At 37.2% G+C, this 14,199-nt stretch overlaps 1 protein-coding gene across 5 annotated transcripts in view; it reads right to left on the bottom strand.

The window, feature by feature from the left end:
* The window catches only part of LRRC4C (leucine rich repeat containing 4C), a 1,247,103-nt gene extending 1,233,347 nt beyond the window's left edge, over positions 1–13,756 (bottom strand). For all 5 annotated transcript variants that reach the window (XM_079102773.1, XM_079102771.1, XM_079102770.1 and 2 more), the window contains exon 1: positions 12,958–13,756. The gene's annotated coding sequence lies outside the window, so the exon portion shown is untranslated. The remainder of the gene's footprint in view (positions 1–12,957) is intronic.
* Between the last annotated feature and the right edge of the window lie 443 nt (positions 13,757–14,199).

Raw genomic sequence — 14,199 nt, 5'->3', positions numbered from 1 at the left:
TCACACCCACCCTACTTCAGCATCCTGAGTCAACTCATCTCTGCAGATGTAATAAAATTATTAGCAAAGGTCAATCACTGCAGAAAGGATGAGGCACAAACTAATTAGGTACACAGGGTAGACTCTCTAAAACCTTGGTGTTCTTTACCTTTTCCAATATTATATTCAAACTTTGCTATCTTCTGTCTCATTAACACAAAGGCACACATGCATGTAAACATGCCCATGCAGCTCAGGATCTGTACTCTGTACTCAGGATTCAATAGAGACTGAGGAGCAAAATGAGAAAGCACAGTTTGGGTCTTCTCAGAGTCTTTAAGCCATTTGTCAATCACCCCTGCGGCCCTTTGTTGACTTTTCCAACTCTTGATTCCTAGAAGGGTTTTGCCCTATTCAATGCCTGTTTGTTAAGATTATCCTCATTCATTCATTAATTACATTTGCTTAATGACAAAATCCCCTGATTTTTTGGTGCCAGGGATTATGCTGGACCTGAGGACGAAAGAGAATTATAGTATGGTCTACAGTACTGCTCTTGAGGAGCTCACAATCAGTGAGACATAACAGGGGAACTGGAGGAGAAACCAAAAAGATTTCATGCAGATAACATGTTCATGTAGAAGGTGCAGGGCTTGAAGCTTAGATTCATTTTACTTTTTGCTGTAATTAGCAGTGTAACTTACTTATTAATAAAACAGGTGTGGAGAGTAGACCTATTATGTTTCAGGCACTGATTAGACACCCAGATGAAATGATCTCTACTCCATGGATCTTACTTCTAATAATGTATGCAAATCAATTATATAAGGCAATTAACAGATATAAAATACTACAAATTTTGAAAAGGAACCTAACAAGGACCTGAGATGGAGGACAGATATGGTCTCCTTGCAAAGAAAACGGCAGTAACATTTTTGCTAGACTGTATGCAACAAAAGACCATAGACTTTAAATTTAACAATGAAGTCCCCAGGTACAAAGTTCGAAGGAATTCTGAAGTCACAAAACTAAGGGGAAAATGATATTATGTTGAACATCTGATAAAACCCCATTATCCAGGAGAAATAAGAGAAAAGAGAGCAGACAGATTAGGCCATTGATTAAATTATGCCAAAGGTCTGGATATGAAAGTCATTATTTCAGCCTATAGGACCCTATGATGTGATTGTATGTCAGGTAGACTCTAAATGCTTTCAAAACAGGACCTGTACCTTCTCAAATCCTAGTAATAGTTACTAGTTGTATTGTTTTTGACAATTTATTTATACTCTCTAGGTCTCAGTTTCTTAATCTGTAAACTAGCCATTATAATACATTAAGAATCCAATAAGAGTTATTTGCATCCCTGTCATTACCATAGAACAGATATTTAAAATGCAGAAATAATGAAATATGTAGCTCAGCAATTATCTGAGTTCCAAATATAAATTCTAATGTTTATTTTGAAGCTATTAAAACTCCACAAATAATAAGCCATACTTAATTATTTGAAATACATATGGTTCTCTGAGTTCTAAAAACAAGAGATTTTAGAATCTGAAGGAAGTTGAGAAATAATTTACCTTTATTTTTGTCCTTAAACCAAGTTTCTTGAGAGAATTTGGGAAGCAGGCACACTGCCTCCTGAGAATATGTGTAGAACAACTTCTAAGAACACGTTCATAGATAAAAGTACTGTAACTGACAAGATCCCAAGGTGATTAGACCTATTGATGTGCTTTTGAGGGCAGTACAACCCTCAAAGAAAATAATAAAATTTAACCAAAGTGAGCATCAAAAAGTGGCACATGAAAATATTTCAACACTCACATAAAAATATGATTAGTGGAAACATAAAATAGTATGATTAGAACCTCCCAAAAATGAATTTATTCATTACTCTCTCTTGTAAGGGAAAGAAAATTACTGCACAATCCATATGTGTGTGTGTGTGTGTGTGCAGCATGCAAATAATGTATTTCATGATATGTAGCAACTTATAGGGGCTGTGTACATGAGTATACGTGCATGTGAGTGTGTGTATGCAAACATCCTCTAGGTGTACTTGAAATTTTATCTTCCCTTTATGTCAGCTGGCTTGCTTAATAATCTTTTTTTCTCCAGGTTGCCCCTTCACTAATTGGGCAAATGTGATAATTTGTAATGGGTCTCCAACTCATTAGTGTAATTTAGTCAGGTTCTACTGTGTTTCACCAGACACGCAAACCAGGCTGCTGTATACATCTGTTTTTAAAGCTCTTTTTCATAAGCATCCACAATATTTCTGCTTTAAAATTGAGAAATGATTGCTCCTTAATCAGCTATTTGTTAAACTGGGCTACATAAATATATGTGGTATCATCCATAAATAATTTTAGGATAGAACATAACAAAAATTAACATTTGAATGGAGCTTTAAAGTTTACATAGATTTTTCTTATATATCCAAATACAAAAGCCTGTGTATTCCCTTGTGAAGAAAGGTATTGCATATTTTTAAGGTCTTACAAGACAACATTTCATAATATTTCCAAACATGGGTTCTTGATTGATCCAGACATATCCTATATTATCTTGGCCATTCATTTAACCTTTCTGAGTTTAAATTTGCCCTGCTTTAAAATATTTATTAATATTTACTTCATAGTTTTTTCAGGGGAAAAATGAAGTTTTTGAAAATGAATATAAAGTACAAGACACAGTAAATACAGATAAACATTCATTGCTATCATGATTCTGATGTGACAGAAAGGAAAACACTTTTAAAAGGTGCTTACATCTAAAGACAGAGAATTGAGATAGTTGTCAAATATGTAATGAGTGTTTGCAGACTGGAAAGAATTGGAGTTCATTAAGCAAAAGCAGTGTCTATTCCTCACTTCTAGGAAAAAGGCGAAAAGCCACCTTTGGAAGGTTGGGACTTCTCATCCAAAGTTCTTGGCTACTTAAAACTGAGCATGCAGAACTGAGACCAGAGCAAAGGATGAGATTTGAATGGATTAAAAAATATCACCCGAAAGGGAAGTGGGCCTGAGGTAGATGAAGAAAAACTTGAAGCTATAGTAGCAAACTGAAAGTATAAGATTTCCTAGCAGTTCAGCTGATCATAGAGTAGTCTGAGTAAATGCCAGATAGGACGTATTGGCAGATATTGATAGTTTCTGCACATTCTGTGGCTTCCACTTCTTAAGGAGGTTTGGGGAAAAGATGATAGAAGCAATTTCTTCATATTTGGCTGTTCAAATCACTAACCACCTTGAGAAGTAATAAGAATGGGTAAGACATATGGCATATGGCCAGTTCTTCTGGAATAATTCCCAGGCCCAGACCTAGGAGGAAATAGACCTTTTCCTGTTTCTAAATCTCATATGTCAGTTCTTGTCAAGCAGGTAGGTCAAGGTGTTATTCAACAGAAGCCTAACATGTGATTTCTGTGCTGGACCCACAGAGACTGGTTGAAAGGACCAAAGATTCCATCTGAGTCTTTTTAATGAACAAAAACTTCCTTTGCCTCATCAGTATGGGACATGGTCAAAATTAGAGCTGATTATTTTTAAAATGTCTTTCCTCTACTTTATGTGGATCTTTAGCCTAGTTCCAGACCTTAAATCCAGAAAAAAAAAAAAAAAAAAAAACCTAGAAGAAAAAAGTCACCATATGAAACTACCTAACAAATTTATAAATTTATTGTTGTGGAACTGTCATCCTTCCAGCTCGGGAGAAAGAGAAGCTGACATCTACTTGAAACAGAGAAAGGGTCTTTCACCTTTCTAAGAACTCAAAAATGAAAGCTTGAAAGTCAGAGAATAACTTTTCTATCTACTCTTCAAGGTTGAGTGAAGTGCCATTTCATTCTGAGCCATCAGTTCTTAGACACATTTACCTCTAAGACACATCATTAGAGAAGTTGGGATCATTTGTTTCTTCAATAGACCATCAGGTCATGACACTGGTGCCCCTTCCAGAAAATAGAAGGGTCATGCTCGGAGCTTAAAGAGGAAGAAGAGCTAAGGACACTAGATAGATGAGTCTTTGCATCTTTGTTCCAAGTTCTGTTTCAGCAATAATTGGTAGAAGAGAAAAGAAGTCCAGAAAAATTGTTTTAGAAAAAAAGACTTTATAGCAATGCAGAATACAAATTTCACCTACGAAAGCATAGGAAAATTTAAAAGGCAATAGAGAAAAATAGAAAACAAGATGTCAGACTTTCAGTGTTAGGCAGATTGAAGCCCCAAATTGGAGGAATCAAAGCACCTGGGCTCTGTAGATAGATGCAACCAGGCAGACATTCTGCTCTGCTGATAGTGACATAGCACCTTGAATAAATCACAAGTCACAGGAAGTTCAGTTTCCTCATCTGTATCCTAAGAAGATGACACCTCCTCTATACATCTGTGATGTTCTTAGCACCTCATCTGGAATATCATAGCATGATATACATGATAACTAGTGTGCTAATTTTTTAGTTTTTTTTTTTTTCAAGGCACTCTACAGAACCCCAAACCATATCTTCATTTTTGCCCAGCATCTACTTTTTGATGTATTTCCTTCTTCTATTCACAATGACATAGGCATAGTTCTAATTTTGTTTCCTCTTCAGAAACATTACTGCTTTGGATTATATATTTAGGACCAACCCCAATTTGTCCTGCCTTTCTTAAATTTCCCAATCACATGCTTCTCATGATAACTTCCTTCTCTGGATTTCCTAGACTGACTCCATTATGGTCTGGTTCTGAAAAGATCCTGTGCTGGCTTGTTTGGTAAGCAAGTTAATTTTTCCTTATCAATATAATGCCAACAATAATACATTAATGTGTTTGAGGGGAAAATAGCACTGCTTATATATTTGTGTTCTACACCATAACTGTGACATAATTTTGAACCTAGAATATGTTTAATAATCACATGTTGAATAAATGCACCTATGAAATGATCACAGAAAAAAAAAAAGAATGGACTGTTTGCCACCAGAACATTCATTGAGAATTCTGATTTACTTATATAAAAGTGATCTTGACCTAGATCTGTAACATAGTTCTGAGATTCAGGGGTAAGAATAGAGTTTGTGTTTGTTTAGTTTTAAATACATGATGCCAGTCAAATGAGTCTTGGAAGAAAGGTACGTACCACAGAGGGAGAACAGAAATTCATGTAACCCAAGCTTGGGGGAGAAATGCAGTCATGCCTATAGTGATGGAAGAAATGGAAATCAAACTTGAAATAGCAAAGACACATCCAGGAGAGTCATGCAGTGAGGCAGAAGGGGTCAAGGGAAAGGAATATAGTAGTAAGCATCAATCAGAGGAGTACAGGAAGGACTCAGTCATTCCTGAGCTGAATAGACCTTCCCTCACAAAAGTGTTGGCAGCCAGCAACACACTCAAAAAATTTAAAAGTACTTTTCTATTTGCTCATACCTTATGCAGTAGAATCAGAACAGGATGATGGATAAGATGTCTAATGCTTAATAATATGATGAGTCCCTTGGTAAATGAAATATTCTGACCAAAAGTCACATATAAACATGAATTTTCTTTAGATGAGAGTTGAATATTTTCCTGGGTGTATGTATATTCAAAATGTTTATTATCATTATGCCCGATGAACACCTCCAACAGTCAAAAGTTAGCAAACTCATTTACTGTGTAACTAATCATTTGCTTGCTTTTTAGATTTTCAGGAGTTTACCTTTATTAGAAAGATCGATCCAAAATGTTTACCCTTCACCCATATTTTTAACCCTTTTATTCAAATGTTTGTCTTAATAGATATAGAAAAATCTTCCTTACTAAAACACTTCTACACCAAGTATCTCCCAGGTTCTAGGTATGTGTGGTCACAGGTTTTCATTCCAAACATATGGTCAAAAACTATTCCCCACACCATTGTGTTTACTTGATCCTTGCTTCTGTAACTTGTCGCCTAAGACAGAAGTACATAAGTGAAAAGAATCAACACAAAGATTTGAAATCCCTCATCACTGAATAGTTTACCCACAAATATTTAAAATGCTCTATTGGTTGCACCCTAACCACCCCATACACAGAAAAAAAGCTAAAACACCCATAACCATGAAAATATAAATGAGTGTCCATGGATATACAAAAGCTGAATAACTTTTCAGGGATGAGAGAAAGGGTAGAATTAAAATTTTCTTTTTTCTTTGACAGTATTAAGGCAAAGGGAGATTGCCAGATCTTCTCTTTATCAAGAAGCTTTCAATGTGACCTGTCCTCCTGTTTGTGACAAAGCAACGAGTTACATTCCCAGCTCACAACATTTTAGGACCTGACTTTAGAAAGCATACCTCAGCTCATGAAATTCTGAATCCGTTCTCTTTCTCAGTCTCCTTGCATGCTCTGCACCAAATCACTCTTTTTCCATCAACATATTCCCCACTGACATCAATATAGCCAGAAGATAATTTTCTTCCTCTCTTTCATATTTTTATGGCCAGTCAGATAAAAACATTCACTTTTCTGTTCATTCATGTGATATAACAATTTTTTATAACCTCCAAAGGACAAGAACATTAACTCAAACTAAGATTACAATTATTATCTTAATTACTATTACTAATCATTACATGTAAATAAACATAATTATAATGAGACAACTTTTATTGAGCACCAACTACATTACAATCTCTGTTGTAAGTATTCTATAAGTGTTCTTTTTCTTAATCTTTTAACAATAATTCTGCAAGGTAAGATATGGAAATAGCAATATAAAATTAACCCGTCCAAATTATGTAACTAAACAATAGAGATGCATACTAAGGGATACTACCCATAAAGTACACTCTACAAATGCTCCCCACTGCTACCTGCTAATTAGTGTTACATAGATCTTTATGTCCTTACTTTGTTCTGAGTCTTCAGTACAATATCCTACTTGATATCAAACATATCAATAAGAGTCTGGTAATCATCAAATTAAATAGACATCTGCCCAAGTTATGGATTCTGCTAAAGACTACAAAAATATTTAGGGATCAGTTGTTTCAGTGAGAGACACTTCACAGGCCCTTTGGGGACACTAGGACCACATCTCTCCACTGATAACTTGGGTCTCTTATGGGAACAAAATTATTCAATTTGCATTTAGATAAGCATTGCTCAGGACCAAGTATATTTAGTAAACTATGTAAAGAAAATTTAAAAAAAAAAGAAGGGAAGAAGAAGAAACCATGGAGTGAAAGAATAGATTTGAGCTTTGGAGTAGGCCAGAATTTGTGGCAAAGAAATAAATCTCTTTTTGCCTCATATATAATATGAAAACAATAATTCACCTTACTGATTCTTTTGTGAGAAATATAAGTAAATAACCTAAGCTACCTAGCACAGTGCCTGGCACATATAAAACATTTATCGACTAAGATGATTATGATTTATTACATTACCTCAATATGTGTTATCAACATAATCTGCAGTACAATACAAAGGGAATTTCCTTAATTCAATGCAAAGCATGAACCACAAATTCTGATGCTTAAGGCTATGGTAGAACCAATGGACTTGTGTTTGTTATTTTGATTAATGGACATCCTTCTTCCCTTTTTTACTTTCCTAGTATTGGATTTTATGGAATGGGACTTTAAAATGCAGTGAGTGTGAATCTGATCTTCCTTCCCAACCAGTCATAAAGTAGACTTTGTCCGTTCATTATAAGAATAGGAAGAATTCACAATCTGAAGAACACAATCCTGCTCCTGCTCCCTTCATGCATAGGGGAAGGCTGACTTTGCAGAACAGAAATACCTGGGTCAAGTGGTGCCAGCCGTGCAGAGTTAGCAAAGCAGAATTGGTCTCATCACCGACAACTCAGCTCAGCTACATTAATAGGAACAAGGCTTTTTACATCTTTTGCAATATGTTATTGAACTAAATAAAGGTCATACACAATGACACAGCCCCACATGGGTCAGATTCTGGCTGAGAAATCTTAATTCTGTTTAACTATCAAGTCAAAATTCCAGGGGACACTCTTGGAGACTGCAGAATACGGGGTCCAAATTCAGAAATTGCAGCAAAGGGACATGAGCAGGAAGAGTCTTTCTATACTTCTCACAGCAATGTCACAGTGCCTGTACCTGGTAGATGTTTAATAAATAGGCATCCTTCATTGTCTGTGAACAAAATGAGATGTTAGATAAAAAGCAATGTTAACACCACTTGCTGACATTTGAATTGTGTTTGTGCAACCACATATGGATGGGTGCATATTATTCTTGTTACTTATATTCAGTATCATTTTGAAAGTTGTAAACATAAGTATAGTGACATCTGGAAAGTCTGCTTAGGCTGCTCTGAGAAAGGGTCTGATAAAACCTTGGTACACAAAGTGAGCTAACTCATAGAAATAGAGCAGGTTTGTCCCAGTTCAATTAGCTTTCAGATTATGTTGGGGGATTTTGCCTACCTGCATAAAGATATAAATACACTGAATTACATAGGTCTTTTTAATTATTAAATCAGATTAAGAGGGGTGAAGAATAAACATGAACTACCTACAAAGTTCCAATTGTGCATGAATGGTTTTTAACCAAGCAGATTATGTACAATCTTTTATCTACTTGTCACAGAAGCTCTTATGACTTACTGCTCCTGTTTTACAGATTAGATTACTGAGGCTCCAAGAGATTATCTGATTCCAAATCTGTCCACCTTCAAAACCAGTGCTCACTACTGCATTCTTCACACTGTCCTGCTACTAACATCTTCAATTTACCCTCCTAATCCTGGTATGCCTCCTAAATGCTTCTCAGTATGATAGTCATCATGACCTGTGTCATTATTATAAATAAATATCCTATTATACAATTTAAATTCTAGTCAACAGCTTCATTGTGGACTGAAGTTTTTGTATTTCACAGAAAAAGATAGGCAAGAGGCAGGTTTCTTGTCTTTTCCCCATCCTTTCTAGATACCCAATGACAATGGATTCAAGTCATTACATGTTTCACTTCTCATGAGTCTAAAGTTATACCTCCCATAGAATGACCAATTAGTTACACATGCATACTTGCTCTTATGGTCATATGCACATGTACCCACATACATACACACAGGTTACTAAGAATTTACCACAAAAAGTACTGAGAAGAGGCATAGTCAATACACTTGGGAAAAGAGCCAAACTCCCACAATAAAAGTATTCATCACTCATTATGAAGAAAAGACCAGGTCTGTTAAATGAATTTAATTTGAAGTCATATTAGAGGAATCACTTTCTATTATCTTGAAGTATATGTGAAGTCGTCATTACATTCCTACAGCAATGTATAATTACTGATCATTTCATTCTACAGCATCTTATCAGAATCCTCATAACATTATGAGTTAAGAAAGTTTACTTCCAAATTATATTGGAGCAAGTCAGGGTTCTGAGACTTTAAGTGACTAAGTAGTATTATCAGTGCTTGACTGACATGTGGTTCTCATCCAGTTTTGTTCTCCTAATTATAACCAACCTCCACCACTCCCCCACCCTAGCTTTGACAGCTCAGTGGTCCCAAAATGCACTGCAGATGATTGAATGAGTTAAATCAGTTTATTGCAAAGTCCTGCCCTATTCACATATCAGTTAATCATCCTTTCTTTTGTGACTTACTGGGGGACCCCAAGAGTTTGTTTTTAAGTCATAGAGATCCATAGCAAGGCCACACAAAGCATGTGTCCTCAGAGCGCATATCTCTTTCATCCTTAGAGTCTGCATTTTCTGCTGTAGACTGGTTATTTCAGCCTGTCCATCCTCACCCCAATGCCAGCACTAGCTCAACTCTTCATGGAACTAACACACAGCTCTAGGCTGTTGAAATGACTCAGCAATCAAAACTTCAAGTTCCATCCACCTGGTCCTCACCCACCTCCAGGGCCAGAGCTCCCAGAGTCCCTTTCTGCTCTTGAACTTACTAGGCAATCTTTTTGGCTTCTTTCAAAGGTACTCAGTAGTTGACTTTCCAGCTGTCAGCCCTGTTTGTTACAGAGGGAGAGAGCTATTCATGTGTTAAGTGCCCTGGGTCTTAAAAACATAGAAACACACTGGAGAATGTTGGGCCTGGTTGGTTGACTGGAGCAGAAACCCAGAGAAAGGTTTGCCAACTGACTGGAACTAAATAGAGAAGAAATTAGAATTTCCTTTATTCTCCACAATAAACCAAAGCAATCTTGTACCAATTCATTCATTTAAAAATATAACCTTGCATGCATTTGTTCTGGGGAACTTTAGCCTCTTCATCAGCACATCCAACATGTCATCCCAACTAAAAGAGAAATTCCCTACTCCCCACTTCCGCCTTTCTTTTCTGAATTTCTTTAAGCAAGAAAAACAACCTCATTAAACCTCAAAACACTCTTTACCACCAAACAGAGAAACAAAAGAGAGATAGTCACGGATCTGGGACCAGGTCTGATCAAAAGCTACTTACCATTGCCCTAAACTGAGTTGAAAATAGCAATGCAAAGTTACAGTTGTGCAAACACTATCAGACCTTGAGATTCAGGGCAGATGCTTTGCACATTGCATGAACTGTAATCAGAAAATCCAGAGTTGGCTTGTACCCTGATTCTATTATTAGCCTAAAATAAGTGATAAAGTGTTGCTATTGCTAGAAGATTCACTCATTACTATTATTAAATCTCAAATATACAAAAGCCAATGTTATCTTTTTATTTGAGATGATGTTAAGAATAATCTTTGCAATTAATTTTTGCCAACACCACAAGTCTAAATATACATCTACTGGGTGAGAATATGAAAGGGGGGCAGTCAAAATTGAATAGCCTCAATGAAAAGAGGTACTAATTTGCCAACTTCCAGAATGGCATTTTCAAAGGCTTCTTTTTATTCAGAGCAGATCTAAGACAAAATAGATGACCTAAAATACTGTCCTCTACCTGGGGCTAGTTATCAAAAACTGCAGGTAAAAAATGAAGAACTGACCAATTTAAGGAATGATAATTGCCCCCCAGCATCTGAGGGTTTTGGATACCCTAACACGACCCACCAGACGTGGAACATTAGAGGTTTTTCTCTCCTTATACAGTAAACTTTGTTTCTTATTTATATAATTACCATCACCTTCTGGCTTCATTTATTCAAGGCTGTTTTCTCCACAAAGAAAATCATAATTTATTTGTGTTTTCTTTTGTGTTCAATCTACTTAAAAGTGAAACAAACAAAATCTTTCCTTTCCTGATAAAAGCAATGTAAATAAAATTTATGAGTAACAACCCAGATTAAAAATATCCTGATCAGAACTACTTCACGAGACCTCAGTCACCCCCCCTTCCTTTTTTTTTAAATCAGGAGCACTGTAGGGAGTAAGAATCAGCTGTAGGGCTGCGTTAGGGGGTGGGGGCGTCTTTTAGCAGTTGTCCTTCTTTAGTCAATTTCTTAATATCATTAGGCAAAGATCATTAGATTAATGGAAGGATAGTCCATGGTAATACCAGAGTATAATCTCCTATAAGTTGTTTTTCCTTTTTTTTTTTTTTTTTATTTTTTTTATTTTGGTAATTCCCTTTTAGAAAAAAAAAAAAGAAAGAAAGAAAGAAAGAAAGAAATATCAGTGTTTCAAGTATAATATCTGACATCTCTCAACTTGGATGATCTCATAAATCTCTGACCCATTCAATCATCTCTGAATAAATTTCTCATGTTACAATTTGCACCTTCTTCCTGTCTAAATATAGACATCAACACTTGGAGAGAATCACCTAGGAATGCCCTCCTCTACCTAGTTAACAAACTTGTCATCTACACCATGAATATGTTCACAGGAACACTTTGAGTGAGCTAACATTCTATAAAATACCACCATTCTTTTCAGGACAAACCAACCATATGCACTGACTGAGGAAGACTGAGGTTCCTTTGCCTCCACTTGGTGTTCCAGCATTTTAGAAACCTATTTACAAGTTATTCTCACTTCTTGGGAGAAGGTAAGTGATTCCAATGCAGAGATAAGAAGAAAAAAAAAAAAAAAAATGCTCACAGACACAGGAACACAGATGCTATCACAATGAAATGGTATTTTGCTTTAATTAAATAATCTCAGAATCACAACAGGCAAAACATTATCTGCATTTCAATTTGGAGGAAATAGGAAAAAATGAATGGCTAACCACCAGGAAATACCAAAGACACTGAGTTAGGCAAGCCATTTGACTAAAGTCACCTGAATTTCTGATACCACTTGCTTTTACATCCAAGAATAGACAATTAGGAGCAATTTGCAACCACACTCCCTTCTCCAGGGATAGCGTAGGGTGAGAGGATGTTCCAAATCGACAGACACTAGTCTTAATCAAGGGACACTGCATTCAGAAAGGTTAATGAGATGCAATAGCAAGAGAATCAGTGCAAAAAAGTGAGGTTCAAAATACTAAACAATTTTCACTTTGTGCTCATTTGCTCCAATTAAGATCAGTTGAAGCCGCTTTTCTGTATTCTACACATTCACTACTCTCCAGAGCAGATAAAACTATTCAAGGGAAAAAAAAAAGAAGAAGAAGAAGGGGTGGGGGGTGTACTATTAAGTTATCATAAAAGTCCGGATAACACCCCCATGCCCCACCCCCACCCAATATCTGAGCAGACTCACTTTTGCTTCTGAGAGCTTCTGCCAGCAGCTCTTCTGATTGATTTTTCCCTCAAATTTAGAGATTTATTTCAAGGAGGAAGAAGGTTGGACTTATTATTTTCCCCCAGATTTTATACATTCAGAATTCACTGTGAAAATGTCCGATAAACAAGAGAGGTATAAAAATGGTGAGAGGTAAAAGGGGGGGGGGAGTCATACAAATGGAAATAATCTCCTTGGCATGAGAATAACCCCAAAATGCCACACACTGAGTTCTGAGCATTGCAATCTCTAGAAATGTGCTTAAAAACTGCATATGGGTTTCCAAAAACAAACAGGAAAGCACAAACATCACAGAAAAGGACTAAGATCTGAGTCTCGTGACTTACCTTCTTGATGGATCCTCAAAGTTCACCCAGGAAAATTTAAAATCCTCTAGCTTGTCGTGCGCTCCTCTATTTTCTTTTCCTCCTCCTCCTCCTCTTCTTCTTCTTTTTTTTTTTTTTTTAAGTCACATAGGAGAAAAATAATCAGTTTTCAAAGGTTCCATTTATCTGATCTTCCAGCACCAGCAAAAACGTGTCCAAGAGACTCCGCCAAAAAGTAAGCCAAAAACTCATCAAAGGCAAAAGGAGAAGGGGGAGTGAAGAAGGGAGGGGTGGTGGGAGGTGGGGGGCTACAACTGAGAGCCCAAGTGCCCCGAGATTATTTTCACGCTGTTGAAATCTCCTACTGCACGATATACCTGCTTTGGTTGTCACACAAACACACACACACACACCACGGACACTCACGCATTCTCTTTCAGCGCAAAAGCAGGCACCCACACTCACAAACACATACAAACACACACACACACACTCAAACAAGCCAGTGTAATGAAAACTGTCAGTAGTAACCTCCAAGAGCTGCTGTGTGCTGCAGATGGTGTGGCTCGCTGTTACCTTCCCAGGTCTGTAGAGGATCAAAAGAACATCCAAATTCAGGGGGGGTGCCGGGACTAGATGGATTCCGGATCCCTCTCTCCCAAGCAGATGCATCCAGCCAGGAGCGGGTCAATCAGCAGAGGTGTCTGCTTGCAGGGTGCCCCGGATTATGGCAAGGTTATTAATCTTGATGTGCTGCATCCCCCACCCCCAACATTCGGCAGCCTGCATTGAGATGATTGCCAGAGCTGTATCGGTCCCTGTTCTACTGCATTTTGCTCAGCCCTCTGATGCTGCAAGTGAGACACAGTGGAGGCAAGAATACTAATAAGGTGGTTAGCTACAGTTTCTTCAAGGCAGTCGGCATGCAGTACAGTAAACGTGTACTTCTCGGTGCTCTGTGTGTGTGCCTGCGTGTCTGGAGGGAAGGCAGTGAATCCACCTCCGGCCAGAAGGCGAGATGGTTTGCATCCTGCCCGGGAGGACTATATTGTCGGAATCATTGCTGTCCTGCCACGGCGTTGCCTATGACAGTATTTTGCTTGGGATAAAGAAGGGGGCTTATGGGTTTAGAAGCCTAGAGCAGGCATTTGAAAGAAAGAGAGAGAAAAAAAAAAAAATGTCCAGGGAGACGAATTAGCTTTATAAATAGGTTCCAAGGAGACCAAGGCAAAATTTTAACATGCTGCTGCCCTGGCTGTTAAA

Source organism: Sciurus vulgaris (genome assembly GCF_902686455.1).
Source record: "Sciurus vulgaris genome assembly, chromosome: 11".
Lineage (NCBI taxonomy): Eukaryota > Metazoa > Chordata > Mammalia > Rodentia > Sciuridae > Sciurus > Sciurus vulgaris.
Note: the sequence above shows the minus strand (reverse complement) of the source record. Positions and strands in the feature narration are given on the sequence as shown.